This window comes from Stegodyphus dumicola, chromosome 6 (assembly GCF_044657685.1).
Source record: "Stegodyphus dumicola isolate Sdum_Otavi_A_Nest chromosome 6, ASM4465768v1".
NCBI lineage: Eukaryota > Metazoa > Arthropoda > Arachnida > Araneae > Eresidae > Stegodyphus > Stegodyphus dumicola.
The window spans coordinates 231,842,218-231,861,309 of NC_140773.1; the positions used below are offsets into that span (position 1 = coordinate 231,842,218).

Below are 19,092 nucleotides of genomic sequence, written 5' to 3' on the forward strand. Positions count from 1 at the left end.
TTTTTTTAAGTATCTACTTTACCTCTCTATCTAGATTTCAAAGCAAAAAATTGTATTTTCGTTTAAAAATGAATGTGTTTTATTTATATGAATGATAAAACTTCGTTTACGTTTGAACAAAATTCTGCGATGCCAGCGGCAGTATATTCATTGAATAAAATACGGAAAAATCTCTCGTGGTAAGCTGCTTCCAAATTGGTTACCTAAGAAAGCGGCCATTATTTTTATAGAACGCAAATAAACAAACCATCTCTAATTACTGCACTCTTGCTCTAAATGACGGATAGTCAACCTGGTCCCTACAGCCCACAGGTGGGCGATTTAAGCTGTAATGGTGGGCGGTAGAGGCTTTTGCCCATCCTACGATGGGATTCCGTTCTCCTCCGAGCTGCTGTCTCCTGTTTCCGTATATTTATAAGGCTTTGCAACTTCTCTTAGGTGTTCTTATGTTATTATATCGCGCATAGTGGAATTATCCACCTTCACAAAGCATGAGGCTAGGAGAAAGTTTTCCGAGAAACGAACTTCTCATTTTCCTACTTTGAGCGTCCTAGCCGAAACAGTTTCGCTGGAATAGATGTCTTAACTAGCTACGCGAAACATAAATTTTCTGCCTCTTATAAATATAAGCAAAGTATAAATAAATGGATAAGCTTAGCTATGCATATTTTTACTATGCCTCGACTCCAAAAATTACTTTGCATTAATGCTAAACTAAGTTGCTGCGGAAACGGTGGGCGGTAAGGCAATTTTACTACATATAAACTGGGAGGTAGGTTGACTACCCCTCTAAACTATTCTTCGATAACAGCCGATTCCATCGGTCACTAGCCTGACGAAACATTGTCCAAACTGCACCACAGGGTTCAGAAGACAAATACCTACAAAAAGAATTAAGAAGAATGGAAACCATACTTTTGGTTTCGAATTAGTTGTCAGTTTCTGTTAACAAGTGTATTGTACAGGTCATACTTAAATAAACGTCAATACTGAATATCGCCCTTTTAAGCAGGCTACCACCACAGGACAATAAAATTGTCTAGAGTCGTAAATGCTTGCGGTATGGAAGTTTCACTGTATCCACACATCTCGCACTGCCTGTAGTTGCTGTTATGGAATGAATACGATCTGTTTTCAAGGAGTTAGTATACAGTTAATTTACAGTGTGCTTTTCGAAAATCAAAGAGTTCAGTAATAAAGAGCGATTAACAGTTTTGTCCATAAACTGAGACAATGAAGAAGCGTAGGCAATTTTTATTGCTGTTCATTTGGCATAAAAATTTAGCAGCTGATTTAAAAATTTAAGTAATAAGAATTACTTGAATTTGAAACAGTCAAGCATTACTGTAATGCCTAGAAAATAATTGTAGTTGTAAAAAGTGATGGTGCTATTTTCTAAAGTAATATGGTATTACGTATATAATGTTTTTCATTAAGCATAAAACATTGATAAGTAGAAAGAAGCATAAAAATTTCCAAGAAAAGAAAGTTATTTTATAAAGAGATGAATAAACAAAAAAGTGATATCCAAAATACTGAAGTTATTTATCTTACATAATAAAATCCAATGATGGAGTTGCTATTTCATAAAAGGGTCATATCACTGGTATAGGATACATCTTAAACTGTGTTCTGAGTCGTATCTTATACGAGTTCTATTATTGTTATTAAAATGCCGTTGAATAATACGAGGTAAGAAATAAAATAAAAAAGGAACCGCTCTTAATAAACAACAAATGTCAAAGCCAATGGGAAAGAATGTTGTATCTCCAAGATATATCGACTGTTAGAGTAACGTTGCGCGGTGACGTTTTGTGTCAAACTGGGTAAACCTTGTAAGTTAGACCCATGACATGATCAAGAGGGCTTATAGGAATGATACCATGGGTCGATCAAGTGCTTTTGAGTGGTATAGATTCTTTTGGGAAGGAATAGAGCAAGCTGAAGATCAGCAACAGTCAAGACAAATTTCAACGACAGAAAATGACGAAAACTTAGCGAAAGGGCGAAATCTTTTGAACTGCGTCCTCCTCAGACTCTGAAAACGAGTCGCCAACAATCTAGATCATGAAGGCTCCATCACGACAATATACCGTGCTTTGTCATGGTCTTCCTGACCAAAACATGACATCGCACAGCTTCCCCACCCATCCTACAACCCACATTTCGCTCCTTCAGGCTTCTTCCTCTTTCCCTGACTGAAAAAGGCCATGAGGGTACCCAATCACCAAATCCTAGTGAGAATGAAATATTGGGAGCCATTTGTAGGTCATTACGTTATTTTGAAGCAGGAGACGTGAAAAAATGTGCAGTGCTCTCGCAGGGATTAAAACCTTAGACTTCTCGAGTACCGGTCGAGTGTGCTTCCAATAACACCACGAAGGCATGCGGAAAGCAGGGAGAAAATACCTTATATAGCTGAAGATTGTATTCTTCCGATAATAAAATACGTATTTCAATATTTTTCTCTTCTCCACAAGCGGTAAATGCCACTGAAAACTGGTAATTTGGTCTAGGGTTCGAGTCCCGGGGAACAGGCTGGCTGCATGAGAGGTTTCATGGTTTGCCCCATGTGCAACGTTGATACGAGCCTGTTTCACTTAAAAGGACATCCACGCAGTATCCCTCGCTTTCCGCGTAGTGCCTAAGGGCGCAGCACGTGAGAAGAATAAAATAATAATAATAAGCAAAAAAATTTTGAAATAAATAAAAGCAATAAGTTAAAAAAAATTTTTCTCTCTCTGATTCTCATCCATTCCATTTAGATAATTTTTCCAAGTGTCCAATAGTAATTAATTTAAAATTTTAAAGCGTAAGGTTTGTAAAAAAGGGTAGCCAATTTTAATTTGCACCCGAGCGGCCCGGATGGGCGCTGTAACCGACTTTTATTTTAAGTACCCTTAATATAAAACCAATACTTCTAATCACAACAGGAACTTTTAGCTCAACTATTAAAAGTTACATTATCACCACACTATATGATAAATGAAGTTTTTCACTGTTCAAAAATCTTATAATTATATATGTGCATGTACTCCTCTGGTATGAAGCAAATGGACTCATTTCTGTTTCGCTGTAAGACAAAATGAAATAATTGCTTTAATTCCGTATTATTTCTTTTCTACCATTTTGTAAACATTCCAAAAATCTAGCTTTCAAATACAGCAGATTAGTTCATTTAATTTATGTCCATTAAAATGTTCACTTTTGTTACAGATTTGTCTACCGATACTCTAGTTATAGCAGAGCTTCACTTATATGGAATTAATATGCACGATAATTTCTGTCCGGTATTTATCCGTAGGCTTGGCTCAACGCTTCATATCTTTTGATGTCGTTTGGCAGAGATGAAGATGACCCATCGTCTACACCTATGCAAAACGTGAGTGTAATTATTATACATTCACTTCTTTTTCTGGTCTTTGAATGTTTTTTTTTTTTTTTTTTTTATTTTATCTTCTATTTAATTTACTTGTTAGGTATTCTTTTCGTGTATATTTGAATTCTTTTAAATTAAATTATTATTTAACTCATATACTATACCTTCGCATTTTAGATTTATCATAACAATAGTTATCGATTTACATTTTAGACAATTTATCTTCTGCTGTGGAGTTTCTAGAGGTAAAGAACTCTTTCATACACAATTAAGGAATTAATTACTGCCTTTAAACTTTTAGAACAGCTTAAAGAAATCTTTTTGTAAGTGTAATATTAAGTTCAGAAAAGCATGTTATTGTATGTATAAGCATGCATTTGTATGTTAAACCAATAGGGGGACCGGAAAGTAATGTCACTTTCTTACATTAAATTCAAACGAATACATTTTTAACAAGTTTTTATTTTTAATTAATAATATAATCACCCTCGTTATCAACAACCTTTTGCCATCTAATGTGCAGATTTTCAATCCCGGAGCGATAAAAATCAATTGGGTTTTGAGTAAAATATCTCGAGAGGACATTTTGGACATCATCCAAATTTAAAAAAATTTTTTCGCCACTAAGAAAATGCTGTAGGGATCCGAATAAATGGAAATCCAATGCTGCGATACCGGCCGAGTATGTTGGGTGACTATGGCAGTACCTCCCACCCCAATTCATTATATTTTTCCAGTGTTCGTCTTGCACAGTGCGGCCTTGCATTGTCGTGTTGCAGAATGATGCCTTTTCCGTTGACAATTGCCAGATGTTTCTCGATTAAAGATTGGTTCACTCGATCCAATTGTTCACAATAAAGGTCTACATTAACAGTTTTTCCAGGTTTCAGCAATTCAAAATGAACAGTTCCGCGAATACTCCATCAAACACCCAGAAGCGCCTTTTCGGAATGTAAACCCTTTGTAATCCCTATTAAAACTGCCTTTTGAGTTTTGGACTTTTTATCATATAGGACTTATTTTTTTGTCTCCACTCATCAAACGATCAGAAACAGTTCTGTATGGTGCCGCTGAAACAATATGTTGCATGGGATGGAAAGGTTGGCTTTGTTCTTTTCGGGCAGATTATGGGAGACTCAAACACCTGCTTTGCTTATTTTTCCATTCTGCTTTAAATGTTCTTGGAGGATCGACCACGGTTGGTTAAGGGTGTTTGACATGGATTTGCTTCCACTTCTGCCCTTAGCATGTTGTTGTCGACATGCGCAGAAACATTACTTTCTGTTCCCCCTATTAATAACTCCTGATAAAGTAGGTATAAATTTACTGCATATTACTGATGATCATTTTCTTCTTATGCGGTTTTTATTCTTATAAGAGAATATGCGGGATTTATCGGTTTATTCCAGTGTGGTATTGGCCTTTTCATTTATTTTTCATGTATCTGCATTTTTCGTATAATTTATTCAAATTTATCGTTTATTTGTACTTTTATTCTTATAGATATGAGTTTATTTGCCCCAAAAAGAAGTTAGTGTCGAATGGGATATTACTGTCGAAACGGCATTTTAGTTTGAAATGCTAAAAACGTAGTATGACTTTTCAGATTGTTGCCCCTGACTATCAACGCCCTATATTATATTTAAAGAGATAAAATTATGAAGAATCTGTAGGAATGTATACATGTTTCTCGCATTGTGAAAAGCAACGGTGCCTAGAGTCATTCAATTTTGAATAATATTGTTATTCTCCACCCGAACGTGCGCACTCGGAAGCCCGAATTTCGAACTTGTTTTATTATCTATTTCATATTTTTGGAAAACTTTAAAAGAATTTTTGGTTAACAAATCCAATGATTTCAGAGCGAATAGTGGCAGCGCTATATGTAAATAAAAACATTTATCTTCAGTGCAAAAGACTGTCTATCGGAAATTCTAAAGATGGTTGTTTCGTAAATATTTTGTGATTTTGCCGTTGAATCGAAATTTGTGTAGCGTAAGTGCCAGTAATGTGATATTTAATAAATAAAATAAACGCACAAAACTTTAACAATAAAAACACACACAAAAAAAGTCTTGTAAATCCATCTTAGAAAGAAAACAAAACGTTTATATGATGTACTGAGAAAAGACTGAAAAAAAAGGAAAGCGTATACCAACACTTAACGCTGCATCGGAAATTCTAAACGCACAATGCTTTCAAACTTTTTTTAATTTTGCTGTTGAATTGCATATGGCGTAAATGATGCTTTGATAAAGCTAAAAAGACAAACACAAAATGGGTTAGTGTGATTGAGTGTAAGAGCAAACTAGTAGTTTGGCGAATTCAGTGAAAGTGTAAAAAACTTAACAAACATTTTTGGGCCACCTTTAAAGTATGAAACCTTTCAGATTTTTTTAATATGTTTCTGGTATGTTTGCGTGCTTTTTATCAATCTTGAACTACTTTGTGTGAGGAAATTTCATATTAATTAATCCTCCTGCATTTTCCTTCGAAAATAAATAGTAAGTGTAAAATTACTTTTTGTTGTAGCTGCGCGCATATTATGCAATATATTAATAATAGGATAACACATTAACTAGATTTATAGGTTATATTAATCATGATGTGAACTGCATTGGAAAACTGTAATTTTACTTTTAAATATTATTATAGGCAATATATTACACACAATTTGTATAATCCATATAAATACTTTTCTTCTTTTTTCAGAGATTTTAATGTTTTCTTTCGTTTATTTTAATGATTAATTTTAATTATCTGTTCGTTCTTTATTTTATTCCTTTGCTGCATCATGTCCACTCTAGTAGACAAAAGTTTAAATATGTTTATTCTTCTGTAAATGCCTTAACAGATTCCATTCCTGTGTTTATTCATTCTATTTTATTAGAACTCTCAACTGTCGATCATAGATGGCTGTATAGCATCACTAGGTAAAGCATTGCTATTTGGAAAATGGCTGCTACTTCTGTTTCCAAGTTAGTACAATTTCTCATAGTAAACATTGTATAATATTCCTTACATTTTCTTATACTGCCATTTTTTATTCATAATGAGTCATTTTAGACATTTTACTTTAAATCTCAGTTTGAGAAAATTGTGGCGTGGGTAGATAAAGATCTACCGAAAAGAACTGAAACCCAAATGGACTGCTTATCAAGCCAAACCACCACTGGAAATGTTTATATTTGGCAAGGAATTTCTAGAACATTTGACATTTGAATTCAATAGGTACAGGATACAAAATCGTAGCAAAATGAATTCGATCACAATCTACGAAATCAAGGTAATCTGTATGTACACTGCTCAAAAAAAAAAAAAAAAAAAAAAAAAAAGGGGACAGTGCTATATCTCCCGTTCTACTGGGCCGATTGACAAAATTCAAATTGCGTTCTTCATGTCTCGAAAGCGCGACTTGGGATATATATTAGATTTATATATAGCACTATTCTAACATAGGTATTTTGACACAAAATCGGACTTTTTCTGAAATAACATACCAATTTTTTTACATATTTCGATTCTACGACTCAAATTACGCCTAAATATGAGATTTTGTAAAATTTGGAGCGAAATTTAAGGAGAAATTCACAAATTTATGTTGGCACTTTTTGTTCAGTTTGCGCCAAGAATAGTTCACTTGGCGAACGTCTTAATATATAGCAACCTTGTTTCCTTTCCCGTGAGAGGAAAAAAAAAGTCACCATCATTCTTTTTTCCAAATAATATTCTTTATATATTTTTCATTATAACTGTTATTATTTTAAGTAATTTTTTCTTTTTCGAATTTCATTTTAATTGTTTAAGTTGCATTTTTTTCTTCGAATAACTGTTTTAAAAATTTCTATTTACCTATTCAAACTGCGTCAATAACGGTGCAGCGTTTATTTTTTTTTAAATAGTTTTCTTTATATATATTTATTTGTCATAGTTATTATTTTAGGAATTTTTTTAATTTTTATACTTTTATTTTAATTGTTTGTGTTGCATTGTCTCTTCAGATAATTGTTTTAAAATTTTCTATTTATTCCTTCGAACTGAACATTTTAAATATATTTATTAATATAAATTTTCCAGAATTTGATTTTATTTATTTGAATTGCGTTTCTTTCCGAAGAATATTTTGTAACTCAGACTATGGTGCATTTGAAAACTGCATATATTAAAAGAGAAATTACGGTAAAGCACAGTTAACACGCCTTTCAATGTTCCGTTCAGAAAAGAAATATATAAATAAGAGAGATGTATAACGGACATTTTAACATAGGATGACTTGCATACACTGCTTTAAACAGTTTAATCATTGTGCCCATTGCTTTACACAGTTTTATCCTACATTTGGTTTCTTAAAATGTTATTCATATTTTAGTCAAATATTTTATTTTTGAAATCGCAAGAATCAAATATCATAAGATTAAAAAGTTTTAAATTAAAAAAAAAGTAGAAATATTAAATTTTACGCAAAAATTTATTTTTTCTTTTCTTTTTCTTCAGGCATTCTACTTTATTCTTGCTCTTTTTCTTTAGGCATTCTGCAAGTATATTAAAAAGTATCCAACTTTTCGAAATAATCTTGGTATTTCTGACAATCATTTTAAATAAAGTTATCGCCTTCCATTTCATAAAGGCCCACAAACGGCCGAGCGGTAGAGAATCGTTGAACACTGGTAGTTCACTCCGGGGTTCGGGCTGGTTACATAGGCGTTTTCGTGGATTTTCTCATGTGTACCGTGTATGCTAGCTGGTTTCTCTTAGAAAGTTCATCACGAAGTATTTGGTCAGAGCCTTTATCAGTCTTTAGAGGCTAAACATTTTGAAGGTATGAGATGAAAGGAAAGTCTGGTTTCATCAAGAGGTTTTGGTTTATTTAATTATGCCTAAGGGAAGGGATGCCTTCGTGGAGGACTTTCTAAGGGAAACTGGCTCGCATACACGTTACATATGGAGAAAACCACGAAAACGCCCATGCAGACAGCCCGTTCGCGAGATTCGAACCTCGGACCGAACTACCAGTGTTCAGCGATTTACCGCTCAGCCGCTGTTTCATCAGGAGGAAAAAAAAACGTCTTTAGGTGACATCCACATACATCACTGGATAAACTCTTGAATCTTCAAATAATTCGACTGAGAAAATCATGGGATTCTCCATTTATGATACGATATGATGTTCTATAACGTAATTTAAATTTATACAACCATATAGTCTACAACCAGTCGCTCTTCAATTTAATCTGTAATGATATCGTTTTTGTCTTTTCTGTTAACACAAGCTCAATTGATGGTATTTGGTGGTGGTGGTGTACACGTCCAAGTGTTTTCTCTTTGAACACCTAAATTCTTTGAAGTATCCAGAAGGTATATTCAAAAGCGTCCAACTTTTTCAAACATCTTGGTATGTCTGACAGCCAAATTTCCCTGCAAATTTTTGCTTACTTTTCTCCCTAATTTTCTTCTTTCCTTCTACAGTTATTGTCAGTGCTCACATAAAAAAAGTAAGATTTTTCGATTCCTAGACTTCCATAAATTTTGCATTCTTGTCAATTTTTTTAAAATATCAATTGCATCAACTGCGTTTCAGCTGAAGACAGCTTTTCTAGACATTTTAACTATAAACAAAGTATAGAGCAAAGTACAAAGCATAAATATTTTAATTAAAAGATTTTTGCTAAATGACAAAGAAATAAATCAGTCCAGCAGGGTTTATTCTATACCACCGAGTGACCCTATTCTTATATCGGCTGAAACAATCTAAATTATATTAAAGATCAAGTTTTTTTATACAATCTATAACGCGAGAGAAAAATTAGCTTCTTAAAACATTCTTTCTAAGAGGATTAATATAAAATATTATATTTAAATATATATATTTTTAAAGCTGGGACTTGAACCAAACTGTCAGACTTTTAAAGTTTAATTTACATGGTGATTATAATTAAAGTTCCAATTTGAAATGGTCATAAAAGGAAAACTACTGGACCAAATGTTATCAAACTTGGGAATCGTGTAAAGGAGGTTATGGGAATTTATTTTCCGTGGGGAAAAAAAAAAAAAAAAAAAGAGTTCAAACACTGACCACCAGTGGAAAAATGGCGCTGTATACAATATTAGTAAATGAAATAAGACATAAAAACATCTGTTTAAAACGTGTTTAATAGTTTCCGAAATGTGTTATAAAGCATGTTCAATGTAGCGTCCAGCATTTTCCGAGAGCAAGTTAAAACCTGTTACTGCATTCTTAACAGCAGTTCTTAGCATATCAGGAGGAATGTTACGAACATTTTTCATTTCTGCCAAATTGTTTAGAATATCACCATAAACAGTGCTTTTGAGATAACCCCATAGCCAAAAGTCACAGAGATTGAGGTCTGGTGGGAAGAGGGGAATTGTCGGCCTATAAGACGTTCATTCGTGAAATGTTTCCTAAGTAACTGTGCGACACACGTGAGGTGAGGCCCAGCCGTGCATAAAAATCGTAGTATCTAAAATGCCATGTTACTGCAGTTCCATGCAGTTCATGTATCACGAAACATTTTAACATTGACTCTAAGTGAGATGCAATCACAGTGGTCCAGCTGTCGCCTGCTCTTCAGAGAAAAATGGTTCAGTTATAAAACTAGTTGTCATTCAACACTAAACGGTGTGGAATGACTGCTATGCAATCGAATGCAGTAGGAGAATGCAATGGAACTAGATAGATAACATGAGGGATTTCTTTGGCCCAAATCGATTAAAAGCGTTTTGAATCAGTATCTTCATATTTTAGTGCCGAATTCAGGCTTCAAAAATTACAAATTAGCGATCTGTAAGAAAACGATTTCCAGATTGTACGCACTTGTGCGAGTGATTTGCGATCTCACATTTTCTAATCGCTAATTCGTGGTTTTCACGGACGAATTTCTCACTTACACGGATGGCGCACTCGACTTTTATCGAATTCAACGCTTTTAAATGGTAAATTGCCTACTTCAAAGTTTCTTAAGGGTATGCAACATGTTAAACCCGTGCAACAAAAGGTTAAGTTAGATTCCGACCCATATTTCTTTTATCAATATTGCATACAGCGCCATTTTCCCCCTGGTGGTGAGGTTTCCACTTCCTTTTTTTTGCGGAAAATAAATTCCCATGACCTCCTTTACACGATTACCAAGTTGGATAACATTTGATCCAGTAATTTTCCTTTTATGACCGTTTCAGTGTGGAACTTTGATTATAAACACTCTGTATATTATTAAATTTTAATTTGAAGCTATGCGTTATATGTATACCAAGCGTAAATTTTTCCCTTTTATGGAAAAAATAAAGAATCAAAACAAATATACTTAGGATAATGGATCAAAACTGAAAAAATTTCCCCTCCCTCCGAAAATAAAATATTGAAACTTCGACCTTGAATTTATTGGATTATCGAAATATTTAATTTGACTTATCTTCTAAGTCCTAGTTCCGACAACAATTCCGTCAAAACTTCCGAATTACTTAAGCTAAAGTAAAAGATTTAGTATATATTCACTGTATGTTAATAAAGTAATCAGAGTGGAATAAAAATAGATTATAAAATTTACGCTGATGCAACTTTTTGTCTGACTGCACAACATGTAATGGAAGAGAAAGCTTGTAGAGATCTGTTTTTGACATACCTCTAAAAGTAGATGTCATACTCCTTTTGTCTCTTCAATGTCAAAAAACTTTTCTTTGAGAGGCAACTTTAGTTTTTGGGAAAGAAAAAAATCACAAGAAGACAAATTTGAAGAACATGCAGGACGATTGAGTACACATACTTATTTTCCGAACACAAGCGGTTCTCCGACTGGTTATTGAATAATGAAAAGATGCATTGTCATGCAATACAAAACATTCGGAATAGGTTTTCTGACTGAAAACGTAAGATTAAAAGTCATCTGCTTAATTCACAGTCATTTACAAGTCAACTACTCGGGCAGAATTGCAGAATCGTTTTGATCCTGAGCTTGTAAGACAAACCTAATATCACTGGATTTAAACACTTCTTTAATCTTCCGAGAACGTTCCTTCTTTAGCTCATATTCCAAGAATATTAAATGAATACAATTATTGCAAAAGCAATTGAATATTCATTTGCACTACGGCTTGGTAGTTTACTAACGAGTTAACAAAACTTAAATTCTGATTTTTGTGTCTAACAATACAACAATATTTTAAATATTTAAAAATAAAATATTAAATTGGAGCCTCACCAGTTGCCTAGCATTTGAAGATTGTTAAATACTAATTGTTTGTTGCGAAGTCTAACCCAGGCTGCATGGTTAGTTTTCGTAGTTTTCTAGGTTCTCTTTACAAAGGTTCTGTATGAAAGCATCTTAATCAAATAGCTTCCATGTTCTTTCTATGTTCAAATAACCAACTAACCTAGTTTAAGCGCGAATTCTAAGTGAAGTTACTAGCAAAATCCGAATACTCATTAAAAATCATGTAGCTTGCCAATCGTGAGTAACATGAAAGATGCGGCGCCAATAATTGTATTCCTGCTACGGTACGCTGTTTTTAAACTTAGATGGTCGTTCCTTAATTAAATAGCTCACCAGCGGCCGAGCGGTAAAGACGCTGAACACTGGTAGTTCGGTCCGAGGTTCGAATCCCGCGAACGGGCTGGCTGCATGGGCGTTTTCGTGGTTTTACCCATGTGTAACGTGTATACGAGCCAGTTTCCCTTAGAAAGTCCTCCACGAAGGAATCCCTCCCTTTAGGCAGATAACCCTCGTGTGCTTTGCGATAATTAAATAATCCAATCCAATCCTTAATTAAATGCAATTGATTTGTAACTTCTACTAGAACTGACGGTTAGAATTGAAGTGTAAATAAATAATATCGTGTGCAATATTTGCAATTTATAAGAAGGATTTATTAATAACCGTAATAATTACTCATTATATTACTAATGATTAGGTTTCAGTTCTTGACAATTACATTCTAAATTAGAATTTTAAGAATATAATGAAAATACGCTACGCACAAAAATACATTTTAAGATAGAAAAATGAGTTGATTTTTTATGTTTTAAAACTTCTTGAATTCATTTAATAAACATCGTATCCTCGTTGTTAATTGAATCCAAAATGTTGGGTGTCGTTTATATAATTATTCTTATTTGTCCACAGAATCTGCTGACTTATCCAGCCATTAAATAGCTGCAGATCATTTCTACACAACCACCGAACTTCCATTAATTCAGTCTCTAGAGGGTTGTATGTTTATATCATAATTTGACTTTTATAAAAAGGATTATTCTAAATCTTATGTTTCTATAAAAATATACTGTGCTTTAAAAATATGTATCAGCCGCTCTTTCAGCCACTTCAAAAGCAACAGTTTGTTTTTAGAAATAAATTATGCAGTTACTGTCATAAAATTCAAATAAACATCAAACAAAAATTCTCAGTTTTAGACAATTCGATTTAAACGAAGTAAAGCAGCAGACGATAAAACGCCGAAGGTAAAAATTTACTCATACAAAAATTTACTCTTATTTTTTTTTTTTTTTTTAAGATATAGAGAAATTTAAAAAAAATAGTTAAAAATTTGAATAATATCTTATATAATTTAAAAAAATAGCTTTAAATATAGTATTAATAAATATTTATTACGCATCATTGAGGGAAAAAAATGTCATATAATTAATTCTCCGTAAAATTTTATTTGAAATTTAAGGTTAAAAATAGCTGTGGCAATTCAGTGTAACAAAAATCCATAGACCACATTTGGCGTTATTATCGTTCAAAAAAAGATGCCAAATTTCAAAACGCGAAAATATGTAAATTCGTGTATATCTTAGAAAATTTTGAATAAAAAAGCCTAATTTTTTGCAGATATGCTTAAAAATACACCTACTTTAAGATGATGGTAAAAATTTGATAGGTTATAATTCAAAATTTCTTTCGAAAAATTTATAAAAATTATTTTAAAATAGAAATTTAAAAAATAAAACACAAAAAATGGGTAAATTTTATTTGGAATGAACCTAAATTTCGAAATGTGAGAGAAAAAATCAAAAAAGTTTAATAAAAAAAGAGATATTAATAAATATTTGCCAAATTCAATTAACATTGAGGAGCTAAAATTTTGAGAGCTAATATTTTAAAAACTACTAGTACGATTTTTACAAAACTTGGTATTCTGGCATAATTTGAGTCGTAGAATCGAAATATGGAAAAAAAAATTGGTATGTTATTTCAGAAAAAGTCCGATTTTGTGTCAAAATACCTATGTTAGAATAGTGCTATATATAAATCTAATATATATCCCAAGTCGCGCTTTCGAGACATGAAGAACGCAATTTGAATTTTGTCAATCGGCCCAGTAGAACGGGAGATATAGCGTGTATTTGGTGTATTGGTGTATTGAGAATACGGCAAAGCAAACTAGGGCTATCTGCCTAAGGGGAGGGATGCCTTTCGTGAAGGACTTTCTAAAGGAAACTGGCTCGTATACACGTTACACATGGGGAAAACCACGAAAACGCCCATGCAGCCAGCCCGTTCGCGGGATTCGAACCTCGGACCGAACTACCAGTGTTCAGCGATTTTACCGCTCGGCCGCTGGTGGGCCCTGAGATATAGCACTGTCCCTTTTTTTTTTTTTTTTTTTTTTTTTTTTTTTTTGAGCAGTGTACATGTCAATTGTAGATTTACCATTTAGAAGATGGTAATGATCACTGCTAACAAGGCAGGAAATGATTTCAAATGCAATGACCGTAAATCGTTGGGAAGAGATTTGGATGCATGTACGTATATGCATGCTGTCCACTGTAATGGACAAACTGTGGCCATTATTTAAAACGAAATTTGAATAAAATATTTTTTAAAATTATTACTAAGGTTATTTTAAGTAGAAAAAATACAAACATTTTCGTTTAACTTCTCTAGATTATTTGCATGCAACAAAGGGTTATCTGAAGAATTATGCATTCTTTGATTTGAATGTTGGACTATTAAGTGCTTCAGAAAATGCCCTTGCTTAGAAATAAATTGTTTGTTCCTTCTTGAAAATAAATTAAAACCTGTATTAAAACTTGTAAAGTAGAACTTTACAATAAAAAATAGCTAAATTTCTACAGACAACTTTTAGAGCTTCTCTCAGATAGAAGCTACTACGATTTTACAATCTATTTTCATTTTAGAATTTTTGTTATAGTAAGTGATAAGACAACATACTTCGAGATTTCCTACAAACTGCATTTTAAATACTTAACTCGATCATTTTTAAATCTTCCCAAATAGCCGATAACAGTCTAGTGAATTTTTATCTTCCGAGAGATGATTTTTCTTAAATTCCTTTTCATTAATAATGAGTCTACCGTTCTAATTTTTGTTTTCGTGAGATTTTGAGATAGTTTCGATCCTCTTATACAAACTCCAGATGGATACGATTTGTGCAGAATTGAATATTTGTTATATTAAAATGGGTATAAATAAAATTTCAGTTATTTTTTTTCCAATGGCGGGATTTAGCCGTTCACAGGCGTTCGCCACTACTAAGACCAGAAGCGGTGGTCTCTTTATTATGAAGGCACTTAATAGATGAGTCACCGTTGCCTTCTATGAATGGAAGGGCAAATTACATGCATGCTTCTCCGAGATTCCAATCTGGGCTCTACGGTATGGCAGTTAGAATCACTAACTCCTTTCCCGTCTGCTTGACTATATTTCAGTTATTATCAACTTCAAACATCCCATCCGCTTGCTTGTATCTATAAATAAATTATATTTTTCATTTATAAAATATCCTGGAATCACCCAAAGAGAGTATTTGATACCATATTTATTTTGGTAGGAGAATAATGAAGGAGAATAACGAAGATAAATTGTAATCAACACTAGACAGAATTAATTACGTGTTCGCAATTAATTTAAGATCAAGAGAAGTCTAGACTTACAGTTCGGGCTATATCTGGATTCTTCAGCAAACGTACTTAATCCCATTATTTTATAGCTTTGTAGATCATAAGGACGCAGTCAGTTTAGATGGGACCTTTTGCATAATTGAGCAAGCGGACAAAATAATTCTCCTTCTGGTATAAATTCCAGCCTCGTGGTATCTTCTTGCAGCAGTGTAACTGTGGGTTCGGGTTACTGCGTCAAACTAGAAGTTTGAAACCAGCTCTTTTGATACTTATCAGCTTTACTCTTAACCAGCTATCTCAGCTTTACGATATCTTCGATCCGGCAGTGGGCAGAAAAAGGTCTTCGAATGCAGTTGTTGGTCTCCCTAGCTTTTGAAGCTTTGATATCTACTAACTGATTTATTATTTAATAAGCGACTCCAAGCTCTTGATATGACACTTTGCAAACGTTCCGATATTAAAGCAACCTTCAATTTTAACCCGCCTCCCTTCTCGAATCTATCAATTAGCCGCCACTTTTGACCTCCTCTTAAATGAGACCTTTGAATCACGACCGATCAATACTGATCATTCTCAGAAACTGCATTAACTTTATACACTCGGGCAATTCCAACGTGCTGCAATTCTCCGATCAGTTCCCTCTCACTGTTCCAACATGCGTCTATCAAACAACACGTTGTCAGTTCCTTGTTTACCTATCACATGTCCAAACTTGCGCTCAAAATACCAATTTTACTTTCAGTTTAAAATCATTAACATAAATAATTACAGCACTGAACATTGACTAAGAACTTTAATCAACAAACTTACTGTTTTTTCAGATTGTATTTTAATTCTGATAAACAGTTTAAGTCCAATATTACGCATAAAATGTTTAACAAAATCTTAACTCTCGACAAAAACTGGCTTAATCCCAAATGCGAATATGATGATTTTTCTACCTAAAATTGATTCGCTTGTATTTCCAATACTTAGATTAACCGTTTAAATAAATCATATGCGTAAAATCCTATACAAATATTTTGTAAGGAAAGCACGATAATGTACGTTTAACACAACGCAGGTTTTGAATGAGTAATTAAAAGAACTGTTACTGTACTCAGCATTCGTCTGAAAGGGAATTAAACAAAACAGCCATAAAAATTTTCCATTTTTTTTCCTCTATGCCTAAAGCATTGTTATAAATAATTCAGATGAGATATAATTCGAAATTTAACAAAAAATACACAAGCAAGAGTTTAACTTACTAACATAACTCAGTGTCCTTAATATAGAAGCAAAATGTTATTACTAAATATTAATTTGGATTCTCAAAAGTTTCTTCTAGAGCAGCGGTTCTCAACCATTTGACAAACGCGTACCATCTAAACAAAAAAAAAAAAAAAAAAAAAAAAAAAAAAATGAAAACATCGAGTACCACCACAAAGTACTACTACCACCACCACTCTTAAACAATGCTCAGATCGCATAAATTTACGAGTGTTAGAGAAAAAACTCAATCAGGATGTTGGGATTTTAATTTTTGAATTTAATAGTTAAAAATATCTTGCATCTTTGAGTACCACCTATTTTACTCTTGAGTACCACCAGTGGTACTCGTACCACCGTTTTAGAATCCCTGTTCCGGTTTTAGAGCATTGAGCTTAATAAATGAGAAAGGAAAAATAATTAAAACAAAAATCTCATTTTTAGCAGAATTTGTAAAGTACTGTAGTTGCAATAAAAAAGCAGATTTAAATACCTATTTTTTATTTTAATTTGCAATCATAAAACGGCAAATCGCCGCTCAGACAGTATAGCGATATCGAAGATTTCGAATCTCGGAGAAGGCATGGATGTTTGTAAATGTATAGTGTCCATGCGGCATGGGGGCACTTTAAATATGCGGCGAGCCGATAGGCCTGTCGAGAGATTTGTGGTAAGGGAAGACGTGTGGGTGGTCCTGGTACCCGTCCCCCGGGGGCTCTCCTTCAAAACTGGGGGCGGAACTGAGTGAAGTCGTACTATCACCTGTATGGTGCTCGAGGTTGTTGCCAACGGCAGGCGCAGTCTTGCTCTCCTTGCTACGATGAATTGCGTGTTCTCATTCTGATGTTACTGTTAGACAAATGAGACAAGTCACACAATACACAAAATAAACGACTTTACATATAACTTGGCATATTAAACGTTCTTGTTCCAGAACATCTGTATTTTTGATAAGGTTATGGTAAGAGCAGCGCAACAGCAGTTTAGATAGTCCGAGAAGCAGAACAACATAGTGATCTATTCTAGTCTAAATCATAGCTCAGAATGAGTTAATTTCGATTTCGAAATCATTTGACCGATTGATGAATAAGGTTTTAAAACTATCAGTAGATGGTTGAATTCATCAGCTGATTGAGTTCGCAAAACCGTTTAAATTACCAGTGTTGTGTAAACGTCGCATGATGGAGGCTATTAATTTTAAAGTGACGAAGTTTAGAGATGTTTATTCTAAGCAGTTACTATTTTTAGAACAAAACGAAGAATTACCCAAATTAAGCGAGTTAAGGAGCTATTGCAAATTTAAATTAGAATTTTAACTAACATATTTATTATCTTACAACACGCACATAAAATTAAGATACAACAATCAATTCAAAGTTGCTGGTTCGCAATCTAACAGGATAAACATACATCAAAACTAAAACAAAAACAAAATAACTTAATAAAATAATGTAACTTGTAGAGACATTGGGTATTTTTTGCGAGCAGGAGTCATGAAAAATGAGCAACGCCTTCCCCGGGAATCGAACCACGGATCACTGGAATACGCGCCCAGCCTGCAGATTACCATACTACGAAGGCATGCTAAGAAGGCGGGAGAAATACCTTATATACTCCCCTTCTCCTTTTAAAAGGCAACTGGGGTTTTTAGGGGAGTAATCGCCAAATCCTAGGTGTGGAGAATTATCATTCACCACACTTTTAGTTCGTGCACCACTGTAGAGACATTAGGTATTTTTTAAACAGGAGAGATGAAAAAGGAGCAACGCCTTTGCCGGGAATCGAACCACAGACTTTTGGAATACGCGCCCAGCGTGCTGACCACTACAGCACGAAGGCATGCTAAGAAGGCTGGAGTTGAAAATTCTTTTATCATTTTCAAGGAGCAACCCAAAATTTTCAACAGAGCGATGCTTGTGAATTACGTTTGGATGATTATAAATTCATAGAAATATATCAAAAGTATTGTGAAAATAAAAACATATTCGTTAAAATAACGTCAAGCTATTAATTTTTTTTAACAATATAAATGAAGTATGCAATAAAAGAAAGTGTAAAAATGAAATAATATTAAAAAAAAATTGTGTCTTTAATCATAGAAAGGCATGACCGAAACAAAAAATACTATAGAAGATTTAAAGATTTTAAAATAGGAATTTTCGAAATTAGAAGCAATTAGCTAAATTAAGAATTATCAAAAGCAATCAAGTTTTTAAAGTAAAGGATCAAGAAAACGAAATTAAAAATATTTTAGAAAATATCAAATTTATTATCACCTTATTATTTGATCACCTTAAATAGTAAAATATTTTAGTTAGCAAAAGGTTTAAAATTTGGAAACAGAATTAATTTAATAATAAATTGTAATGAGAATTTTTTCGAGAGATCAATGGCCAGGGAAACGTGTTACAAGAAAGATATGTAATAAACTAAATTAATATTTTCAAATATGTAGAATTATATATATATATATATAAATTCTTTTTAGAATAAACTCTTTCACGGCAGTTAATCCTATTTAACAAAAATTTTCAATAACAAAAAATATATCTTTTTATTATCGAATATGATATTGCTGCATATTCTGCCT

The 19,092-nt window shown here is 33.3% G+C and overlaps 1 protein-coding gene across 2 annotated transcripts in view; it reads right to left on the bottom strand.

Moving 5' to 3' along the window:
- Window positions 1–19,092, bottom strand: part of LOC118181882 (zwei Ig domain protein zig-8-like) — a 762,563-nt gene that overhangs the window by 1,670 nt on the left and 741,801 nt on the right. The window lies entirely within an intron of this gene.